The following is an 11,148-nucleotide window of genomic DNA, read 5'->3' as shown; positions in this document are numbered from 1 at the left end:
GGGAATAGGGCGCCAATCCCGGCTACCGCCCTCCAGGCTTGCCCCGGTCGAAAGACCTACGTCCTCGCACCAGCACAAGCGCAAAAATTTTCTAAGTGTGGGAGAACCGAGGACCCGCCCGGTGGCACTCTGCCTCTCGCTGCCGCCCTCCTGGAAGCGTCCTCGGTCACTGTGTGTGCGGCAGATATCAGAGCTCCGGAAAGGTGAAAAAGAACCGGTAAGAGGGCGAATCCGGCAGCTCCCTGCCGGGCGAGGACCACCGCGAGCGGCGGGGACGTCAGACGGGAGACGCGCGGCGGACCTTCCGTCGGAGTGCCTGGGATTTTGACCTCGGAGAAGTTCGAAAAAATTATGCGGTCGGAGCTGTCTGCCCCGGCCGGGGAAGGCTCACCGCCGGCGGCTGCCAACCCCTGGCTTGCCCGCTGGATGCCCTTTCGGAGGCTGCTGAAAAAGAACTGTCAGGCGGGCACCTCTCGGAAGAACCGCAGACCAAAACGACCGGTAAAAATTTTGGGCGATCCGACACGTAGTGCACCTTCGGCGGCAGAGAAAAGCAGCAAAAATACCGGTCAGAGAAGGGGAGTTTTGGTCGACTCTGCCAGGTTTTTGCACTAAGTCAGATCCGTAATGCCAGCGGGACTGAGTCGCTTTTGCGTGCCGTGGTCCTGGAGGCCTGCTCGGACAGAGCGGTCCTTCGGGTCCCGCGGGAAGGGGCATTTCATGTTCCTCTGCGGGAGGTGATCCATTTTCTGCGGGAAATGGCGAGCCCCTTCGGCTACAAGAGTGTGTAGGTCCCGCTCAACAGTCTACGTCCTTAACCATCGGGGACTTTGTAGATTTTGCCCAAAATCGCTCTCCGCAGAACAGAGCGTGAGGTCTCCGCGGCGGAGGCCGGAAAAGGTGCGAGGTGAGCGGCATGGTATGACTGGGCTCGTGCCGCTCACTGCTACCCGGAGCGTGGCGCCCTCCGGGTAAAAGGCTAGCCGGGGCGAGTAGGTGGGATGACGGGCGCATAAGCAACGCCGTCCCCGCCGTACAAGGTGCCGGTGGCCTGGCGAACCACCGGCGTAAGGCTAGCCAGGGCGGACCGCGGGGCAGAGGGCGCATAAGCCACGCTCTCTCTCCATCCCACCAGCACAAGCGAATATTTTCAAAGGTGTGGGAGAACCGGCTTCCCGACCGGTGGCACTCTGCCTCTCGCTGCCGCCCTCCTGGAAGCGTCCTCGGTCACTCGGAGTACGGCAGATTTAAGAGCTCCGGAATGGTGAAAAAGAACCGGAGAGAGGGCGACTCCGGCTTCTCTCTGCCGGGCGAGGACCACCGCAGGCGGCGGGGACGTCTGACAGGAGACGGCGCTGCGGGCAGGCTTTAAAAGTGCATGGGGTTTTGGCCTTCGGCAAAAGTCGAAAAAATTATGCGGTCGGAGCTGTCTGCCCCGGCCGGGGAAGGCTCACCGCCGGCGGCTGCCAACCCCTGGCTTGCCCGCTGGATGCCCTTTCGGAGGCTTCTGAAAAAGAACTGTCAGGCGGGCACCTCTCGGAAGAACCGCAGACCAAAACGACCGGTAAAAATTTTGGGCGATCCGACCCGTAGTGCACCTTCGGCGGCAGAGAAAAGCAACAAAAATACCGGTCAGAGAAGGGAGTTTTGGTCGACTCTGCCAGGTTTTTGCACTAAGTCAGATCCGTAATGCCAGCGGGACTGAGTCGCTTTTGCGTGCCGTGGTCCTGGAGGCCTGCTCGGACAGAGCGGTCCTGCGGGTCCCGCGGGAAGGGCATTTCATGTTCCTCTGCGGGAGGTGATCCATTTTCTGCGGGAAATGGCGAGCCCCTTCGGCTACAAGAGTGTGTAGGTCCCGCTGAACAGTCTACGTCCTTAACCATCGGGGACTTTGTAGATTTTTGCCCAAAATCGCTCCTCCGCAGAACAGAGCGTGAGGTCTCCGCGGCGGAGGCCGGAAAAGGTGCGAGGTGAGCGGCATGGTATGACTGGGCTCGTGCCGCTCACTGCTACCCGGAGCGTGGCGCCCTCCGGGTAAAAGGCTAGCCGGGGCGAGTAGGTGGGATGACGGGCGCATAAGCAACGCCGTCCCCGCCGTACAAGGTGCCGGTGGCCTGGCGAACCACCGGCGTAAGGCTAGCCAAGGGCGTACCGCGGGGCAGAGGGCGCATAAGCCACGCTCTCTCTCCATCCCACCAGCACAAGCGAAAAATTTTCAAAGTGTGGGAGAACCGGCTTCCCGACCGGTTGCACTCTGCCTCTCGCTGCCGCCCTCCTGGAAGCGTCCTCGGTCACTCGGAGTATGGCAGATTTAAGAGCTCCGGAATGGTGAAAAAGAAACCGGAGAGAGGGCGACTCCGGCTTCTCTCTGCCGGGCGAGGACCACCGCAGGCGGCGGGACGTCTGACAGGAGACGGCGCTGCGGGCAGGCTTTAAAAGTGCATGGGGTTTTGGCCTCGGCGAAAGTCGAAAAAATTATGCGGTCGGAGCTGTCTGCCCCGGCCGGGGAAGGCTCACCGCCGGCGGCTGCCAACCCCTGGCTTGCCCGCTGGATGGCCTTTCGGAGGCTGCTGAAAAGAACTGTCAGGCGGGCACCTCTCGGAAGAACCGCAGACCCAAAAACGACCGGTAAATTTTGGGCGATCCGACCCGTAGTGCACCTTCGGCGGCAGAGAAAAGCAACAAAAATACCGGTCAGAGAAGGGGAGTTTTGGTCGACTCTGCCAGGTTTTTGCACTAAGTCAGATCCGTAATGCCAGCGGGACTGAGTCGCTCTTGCGTGCCGTGGTCCTGGAAGCCTGCTCGGACAGAGTGGTCCTTCGGGTCCCGCGGGAAGGGGCATTTCATGTTCCTCTGCGGGAGGTGGTCCATTTTCTGCGGGAAATGGCGAGCCCCTTCGGCTGCAAGAGTGTGTAGGTCCCGCTCAACAGTCTACGTCCTTAACCATCGGGGACTTTGTAGATTTTGGTCAAGATCGCCCCCCGCATGTCCTAGCGGGAGGTCTCCGCGGCGGAGGCCGGAAAAGGTGCGAGGTGAGCGGCATGGTATGACTGGGCTCGTGCCGCTCACTGCTACCCGGAGCGTGGCGCCCTCCGGGTAAAAGGCTAGCCGGGGCGAGTAGGTGGGATGACGGGCGCATAAGCAACGCCGTCCCCGCCGTACAAGGTGCCGGTGGCCTGGCGAACCACCGGCGTAAGGCTAGCCAAGGGCGTACCGCGGGGCAGAGGGCGCATAAGCCACGCTCTCTCTCCATCCCACCAGCACAAGCGAAAAATTTTCAAAGTGTGGGAGAACCGGCTTCCCGACCAGTTGCACTCTGCCTCTCGCTGCCGCCCTCCTGGAAGCGTCCTCGGTCACTCGGAGTATGGCAGATTTAAGAGCTCCGGAATGGTGAAAAAGAACCGGAGAGAGGGCGACTCCGGCTTCTCTCTGCCGGGCGAGGACCACCGCAGGCGGCGGGGACGTCTGACAGGAGACGGCGCTGCGGGCAGGCTTTAAAAGTGCAAGGGGTTTTGGCCTCGGCGAAAGTCGAAAAAATTATGCGGTCGGAGCTGTCTGCCCCGGCCGGGGAAGGCTCACCGCCGGCGGCTGCCAACCCCTGGCTTGCCCGCTGGATGGCCTTTCGGAGGCTGCTGAAAAAGAACTGTCAGGCGGGCACCTCTCGGAAGAACCGCAGACCAAAACGACCGGTAAAAATTTTGGGCGATCCGACCCGTAGTGCACCTTCGGCGGCAGAGAAAAGCAACAAAAATACCGGTCAGAGAAGGGGAGTTTTGGTCGACTCTGCCAGGTTTTTGCACTAAGTCAGATCCGTAATGCCAGCGGGACTGAGTCGCTCTTGCGTGCCGTGGTCCTGGAAGCCTGCTCGGACAGAGTGGTCCTTCGGGTCCCGCGGGAAGGGGCATTTCATGTTCCTCTGCGGGAGGTGGTCCATTTTCTGCGGGAAATGGCGAGCCCCTTCGGCTGCAAGAGTGTGTAGGTCCCGCTCAACAGTCTACGTCCTTAACCATCGGGGACTTTGTAGATTTTGGTCAAGATCGCCCCCCGCATGTCCTAGCGGGAGGTCTCCGCGGCGGAGGCCGGAAAAGGTGCGAGGTGAGCGGCATGGTATGACTGGGCTCGTGCCGCTCACTGCTACCCGGAGCGTGGCGCCCTCCGGGTAAAAGGCTAGCCGGGGCGAGTAGGTGGGTTGACGGGCGCATAAGCCACGCCGTCCCCGCCGTACAAGGTGCCGGTGGCCTGGCGAACCACCGGCGTAAGGCTAGCCAAGGGCGTACCGCGGGGCAGAGGGCGCATAAGCCACGCTCTCTCTCCATCCCACCAGCACAAGCGAAAAATTTTCAAAGTGTGGGAGAACCGGCTTCCCGACCGGTGGCACTCTGCCTCTCGCTGCCGTCCTCCTGGAAGCGTCCTCGGTCACTCGGAGTACGGCAGATTTCAGACCTCCGGAATGGTGAAAAAGAACCGGAGAGAGGGCGACTCCGGCTTCTCTCTGCCGGGCGAGGACCACCGCAGGCGGCGGGGACGTCTGACAGGAGACGGCGCTGCGGGCAGGCTTTAAAAGTGCATGGGGTTTTGGCCTCGGCAAAAGTCGAAAAAATTATGCGGTCGGAGCTGTCTGCCCCGGCCGGGGAAGGCTCACCGCCGGCGGCTGCCAACTCATGGCTTGCCCGCTGGATGGCCTTTCGGAGGCTTCTGAAAAAGAACTGTCAGGCGGGCACCTCTCGGAAGAACCGCAGACCAAAACGACCGGTAAAAATTTTGGGCGATCCGACCCGTAGTGCACCTTCGGCGGCAGAGAAAAGCAACAAAAATACCGGTCAGAGAAGGGGAGTTTTGGTCGACTCTGCCAGGTTTTTGCACTAAGTCAGATCCGTAATGCCAGCGGGACTGAGTCGCTTTTGCGTGCCGTGGTCCTGGAGGCCTGCTCGGACAGGGCGGTCCTTTCGGGTCCCGCGGGAAGGGGCATTTCATGTTCCTCTGCGGGAGGTGGTCCATTTTCTGCGGGAAATGGCGAGCCCCTTCGGCTGCAAGAGTGTGTAGGTCCCGCTCAACAGTCTACGTCCTTAACCATCGGGGACTTTGTAGATTTTGGTCAAGATCGCCCCCCGCATGTCCTAGCGGGAGGTCTCCGCGGCGGAGGCCGGAAAAGGGGCGAGGTGAGCGGCATGGTATGACTGGGCTCGTGCCGCTCACTGCTACCCGGAGCGTGGCGCCCTCCGGGTAAAAGGCTAGCCGGGGCGAGCAGGTGGGTTGACGGGCGCATAAGCCACGCCGTCCCCGCCGTACAAGGTGCCGGTGGCCTGGCGAACCACCGGCGTAAGGCTAGACAGGGCGGACCGCGGGGCAGAGGGCGCATAAGCCACGCCGTCCCCGCTGTACAAGGTGCCGGTGGCCTGGCGAACCACCGGCGTAAGGCTAGCCAAGGGCGTACCGCGGGGCAGAGGGCGCATAAGCCACGCTCTCTCTCCATCCCACCAGAACAAGCGAAAAATTTTCAAAGTGTGGGAGAACCGGGGACCCGACCGGTGGCACTCTGCCTCTCGCTGCCGCCCTCCTGGAAGCGTCCTCGGTCACTCGGTGTCCGGCAGATTTCAGAGCTCCGGAATGGTGAAAAAGAACCGGTGAGAGGGCGAAACCGGCTTCTCTCTGCCGGGCGAGGACCACCGCAGGCGGCAAGGGACGTCTGCCAGGAGACGGCGCTGCGGGCAGGCTTTAAAAGTGCATGGGGTTTTGGCCTCGGCGAAAGTCGAAAAAAATTTGCGGTCGGAGCTGTCTGCCCCGGCCGGGGAAGGCTCACCGCCGGCGGCTGCCAACCCCTGGCTTGCCCGCTGGATGCCCTTTCGGAGGCTGCTGAAAAAGAACTGTCAGGCGGGCACCTCTCGGAAGAACCGCAGACCAAAACGACCGGTAAAAATTTTGGGCGATCCGACCCTCAGTGCACCTTCGGCGGCAGAGAAAAGCAACAAAAACACCGGTCAAAGAAGGGAGGTTTTGGTCGACTCTGCCTGGTTTTTGCACAAAGTCAGATCCGTAATGCCAGCGGGACTGAGTCGCTTTTGCGTGCCGTGGTCCTGGAGGCCTGCTCGGACAGAGCGGTCCTTCGGGTCCCGCGGGAAGGGGCATTTCATGTTCCTCTGCGGGAGGTGGTCCATTTTCTGCGGGAAATGGCGAGCCCCATCGGCTACAAGAGTGTGTAGGTCCCGCTCAACAGTCTACGTCCTTAACCATCGGGGACTTTGTAGATTTTGGCAGAAATCGCCCCCCGCAGGTCCTAGCGGGAGGTCTCCGCGGCGGAGGCCGGAGAGGGCGCGAGGTGAGCGGCATGGTATGACTGGGTTCGTGCCGCTCACTGGTACCCGGAGCGTGGCGCCCTCCGGGTAAAAGGCTAGCCGGGGCGAGTAGGTGGGTTGACGGGCGCATAAGCCACGCCGTCCCCGCCGTACAAGGTGCCGGTGGCCTGGCGAACCACCGGCGTAAGGCCAGCCAGGGCGGACCGCGGGGCAGAGGGCGCATAAGCCACGCTCTCTCTCCATCCCACCAGAACAAGCGAAAAATTTTCAAAGTGTGGGAGAACCGGCGACCCGACCGGTGGCACTCTGCCTCTCGCTGCCGCCCTCCTGGAAGCGTCCTCGGTCACTCGGTGTCCGGCAGATTTCAGAGCTCCGGAATGGTGAAAAAGAACCGGAGAGGGGGCGACTCCGGCTTCTCTCTGCCGGGCGAGGACCACCGCAGGCGGCAAGGGACGTCTGACAGGAGACGGCGCTGCGGGCAGGCTTTAAAAGTGCATGGGGTTTTGGCCTCGGCGAAAGTCGAAAAAATTTTGCGGTCGGAGCCGTCTGCCCCGGCCGGGGAAGGCTCACCGCCGGCGGCTGCCAACCCCTGGCTTGCCCGCTGGATGGCCTTTCGGAGGCTGCTGAAAAAGAACTGTCAGGCGGGCACCTCTCGGAAGAACCGCAGACCAAAACGACCGGTAAAAATTTTGGGCGATCCGACCCTCAGTGCACCTTCGGCGGCAGAGAAAAGCATCAAAAATACCGGTCAAAGAAGCGAGGTTTTGGTCGACTCTGCCAGGTTTTTGCACAAAGTGTTGGCATCGTGCGGCGTCGCGCTTTGCCGTACCGTATCCCCAATGGAGCGGCGCCCGGCGGGGTAGGCTAGCCATGTGAGGTCGAGGGCGGGAGGACGGGACGTAAGCCAGGCCGTTCTCCACAAGAAATTCCGGACGCGGAGACCCCTTCTCCGCCCTACGGTCCCCAATGGGGTGGCGCCCGGCGGGTGAGGCTAGCCATGGGAGGACGGGACGTAAGCCAGGCCGTTCTCCACAAGAAATTCCGTACGCGGAGACCCCTTCTCCGCCCTACGGTCCCCAATGGGGTGGCGCCCGGCGGGTGAGGCTAGCCATGTGAGGTCGAGGGCGGGAGGACGGGACGTAAGCCAGGCCGTTCTCCACAAGTAAATTCCGGACGCGGAGACCCCTTCTCCGCCCTACGGTCCCCAATGGGGTGGCGCCCGGCGGGTGAGGCTAGCCGTGTGAGGTCGAGGGCGGGAGGACGGGACGTAAGCCAGGCCGTTCTCCACAAGTAAATTCCGGACGCGGAGACCCCTTCTCCGCCCTACGGTCCCCAATGGGGTGGCGCCCGGCGGGTGAGGCTAGCCATGTGAGGTCGAGGGCGGGAGGACGGGACGTAAGCCAGGCCGTTCTCCACAAGTAAATTCCGGACGCGGAGACCCCTTCTCCGCCCTACGGTCCCCAATGGGGTGGCTCCCGGCGGGTGAGGCTAGCCATGTGAGGTCGAGGGCGGGAGGACGGGACGCAAGCCAGGCCGTTCTCCACAAACTCCCAGCGGTAGAGTCTCGGCTCTCCGCTCTTTTGATCGATCTGACACAGCGCGATCCGGCGGGGCAGGGCACTTTGCTCGGTCAGGGGTATTGGCCCCGGCCGGTTTATGGTAAAGCGTTCCTTAGCCTCAGTCTTGGTCGCGCATCAATCCCCCGCTCCCCGTGAGCGGCTGTGGTCCTCTGCCTAAGGTTGTGTAGCGCGGTGCCAGTGTGGTCCTCGCACGGCCCCGCTCCTGCCACAGCGGTAGGACTCTCTGCTTCGGCTGAGGTTTGCTACGAAGCGTATGGAACGGGCGTACTCCACCGTACCGTGGGTGGGGGGCGGCGGCGGCGGCGGCAGCGTCCAGCGCGGAGCTCCGGCTCCCGCGGCAGCGCCTCGCCTAGTGTCCCTCGGGCAAGTCCAATCGCCCCCCGCCCGGTCGGAGAGCGCAGACACACCTCTGTGTCCACGGTTTATTTCCGCAGCACGAAAAGGGACGGCTCCCGCCTGCTCCTCGCGGCGGCGACGAGGCTTAGACCCACCGTGGCGTATCCGCGGTAGGTATGCTCGTCGGTCGGAGGAGCGGTTGCGGTCGAGTGGTCCCCAGTGTACCCTGTTAGCGCTGCCCGCCTACGCCTGAAGAGCTGCGGACCGAGAAAAAGGTTCGCTCCGCTGCTGACGGCGAAGCGCGCGGCACGCCGCGGAAGAGGAGAGGGAGCGGTCGCCCCCGGGGCGGCTCCCCTCCGAGTCCGGCAGAAGCAGAGATTGTAGCGGAGGGGGGGGTTTCTAAATTCCCCGGGCGTGTTATCCCCAGCGGTAGCCTTTGAACTCTTCAACCGCAAGCACGATCGCACGTTCACAGCACCCGTCACTAGGAGCCGGGCCAGAGGCGGGCGGCAGACGAAACCGACATGAGCGCTTAAGGGTATTGCACCCCCGGCGCCCAGACCCTGGAAATTGAGTCTGCCCCCAAAGCCCACCCGCGTCCTCCTTGGCGCTCCCGGAGTACATGGTCGTAGATGGGCCATCGGTCGCTAATGCCAAACTGCGTCCCAGGGGTGCGTCCCCTCTGACCAACGGCAGACCCATCCCTCTCGCCAATCCGCGGATCCCCGCCAGGTCCCGAACAGGGCTCGTCCTTTAGCGTTTCAAATGCGCCCTCCCCGCCATACGAGGGGTTGAGGACCGTAGCCTTCCCTTACGAGAGGCACCAGGGGTGCGCCTGCTCGAGGGCCCGGCCGTGGGCGTAACGCTTGGGCCGCCCGGGGGAGTCGGTAGACCATGGGAGACCAACACTCGCACACGAACGTTGCCCGTGCTTTTGTGGAAGAGAGCTTCTTGCGAGGTTGTCGCTGCGGTGGCGCCCGGACAAACCCTATCCCTAAAACTTCTGGGGAATTGGCGTCTAAGCCTGCACCCTGCACGGTATCCCTGCACCCACGAAGGGGGCCGTGGAAGGCTTGGGGTCGCGCCGGCGAAACCGACCGGATGCCCGGGGTACTGAACCCCCGGGGTCCCACCCTGGAAATTGAGCCGTCCGACCCCGCCACGTCTTCCTAGTGCTCTCCTTGGCTCCCCCGCCTGTGGGCATCGTTAGGGGCTGCGGTCATCAGCGCCGGCTAAGCTTCGGCAACACGGCCGACCCACCCCTTCGGCGCCTGGGGGTGCCTGGTCCCAGTCCGGGCCGTTCCGTAGGGGCGGCTATCCCTTACATGAGGGACTCGGTGCGTCCGCTCGGGCTGCGGGGCTCCGGCTCCGACAGCCGGGGAGCTGGTTTTGACCGCGGGCCTCCACGGGAACCGGCAGGGACCGGACTAGGCGTCAAGCCGAAAATAACCCCGGCACCCTCTGCTTCCAAAGCGAGGGGACCTTTGGCCGAGCGGGGGCACCGGAAGCCGAACCGACCCCAACCCCTCTTCCTACCCCAGGGCTGGGCTGACCAATCCCCTGATCGGGTCTAAAATGGAAGAAGGGGATTCGAGGGAAGGGGCTGGCGGAAGGCAGTTGCCCGACGGAGTAGGCGAAGGCCAGGCCGTTTCCGAGTCCCGAGCAGAGGAGGGCGAACTCGGCTCTTCATCGACCGACGGCGAGGCGAGGGCGGTGGCTGCCGCGGGGAAGACTCCATTGCTCGTCAGCGCGCTAGGAGCGGGGCCGACTGGCTGCTCGGGGTATGGCATCCCCGGGGGCCCACCCTGGAAATCTTCGCTCCTCAGCCGCTGCAGGTTATAAGGTCCCGCCGCGCGTAAGCGCTCAACTCTCCGACCCACGGATGTCGAGCCCATGGTGAGCCGGCCGTTTCGTACGGGGAAAAGGGGTCCTCTGGCCCCACATCGATCGAGGGGGTTTAGATCCGCGGAGGCACGCACCGCGAGGCGAATCGCTGCTTTTCCCCAAGAGGTTAACCTTCAAACCACCGAGTAGGTTCGGGGCAGGGCCGACAGTCTGCACTGGGGTATTGCATCCCTGGTGGGGCGACCCTGGAAATCTCTGCCCCTTTCCACTCTTTCGGTTGGGCCTCTCGTCGGGGCGAGCGTAAGTCGGCAAGCAGACGTGGGAAGAGGCTTCTTACCGGTGACACTCCCTTCGTGAGAGAGGCAGGTACTCGCCCCGGACCCCGGTCCAAATCTGCGCGGGCCGGACGGCCTCGGCCCTAGCCGAAGGCCGCTCCCGCGAAGCCAGGGAGCCGAAAAAATAACCCCGACACCCTCCGCGACCTCGCGTGCTTCCAAAGCGAGGGGAACCTTTGGCCGAGCGGGGCACCCGAAGCCGAACCGACCCCAACCCCTCTTCTTACCCCAGGGCTGGGCTGACCAATCCCCTGATCGGGTCTAAAATGGAAGAAGGGGATTCGAGGGAAGGGGCTGGCGGAAGGCAGTTGCCCGACGGAGTAGGCGAAGGCCAGGCCGTTTCCAAATCCCGAGCCAGAGGAGGGCGAACGACGTTCTTCATCGACCGACGGCGAGGCTAGGGCGAGGGCGGTGGCTGCCGCGGGGAAGACTCCATTGCTTGCCAGCGTGCTAGGAGCGGGGCCGACAGGCTGCTCGGGGTATGGCATCCCCGGGGGCCCACCCTGGAAATCTTCGCTCCTCAGCCGCTGCAGGTTATAAGGTCCCGCCGCGCGTAAGCGCTCAACTCCCCGACCCACGGACGTCGAGCCCATGGTGAGCTGACAGTTTCGTACGGGGAAAAGGGGTCCTCTGGCCCCACATCGATCGAGGGGGTTTAGATCCGCGGAGGCACGCACCGCGAGGCGAATCGCTGCTTTTCCCCAAGAGGTTAACCTTCAAACCACCGAGTAGGTTCGGGGCAGGGCCGACTGTCTGCAC

The sequence above is a fragment of the Engystomops pustulosus genome, unplaced genomic scaffold (genome assembly GCF_040894005.1).
Source record: "Engystomops pustulosus unplaced genomic scaffold, aEngPut4.maternal MAT_SCAFFOLD_478, whole genome shotgun sequence".
NCBI lineage: Eukaryota > Metazoa > Chordata > Amphibia > Anura > Leptodactylidae > Engystomops > Engystomops pustulosus.
Note: the sequence above shows the minus strand (reverse complement) of the source record.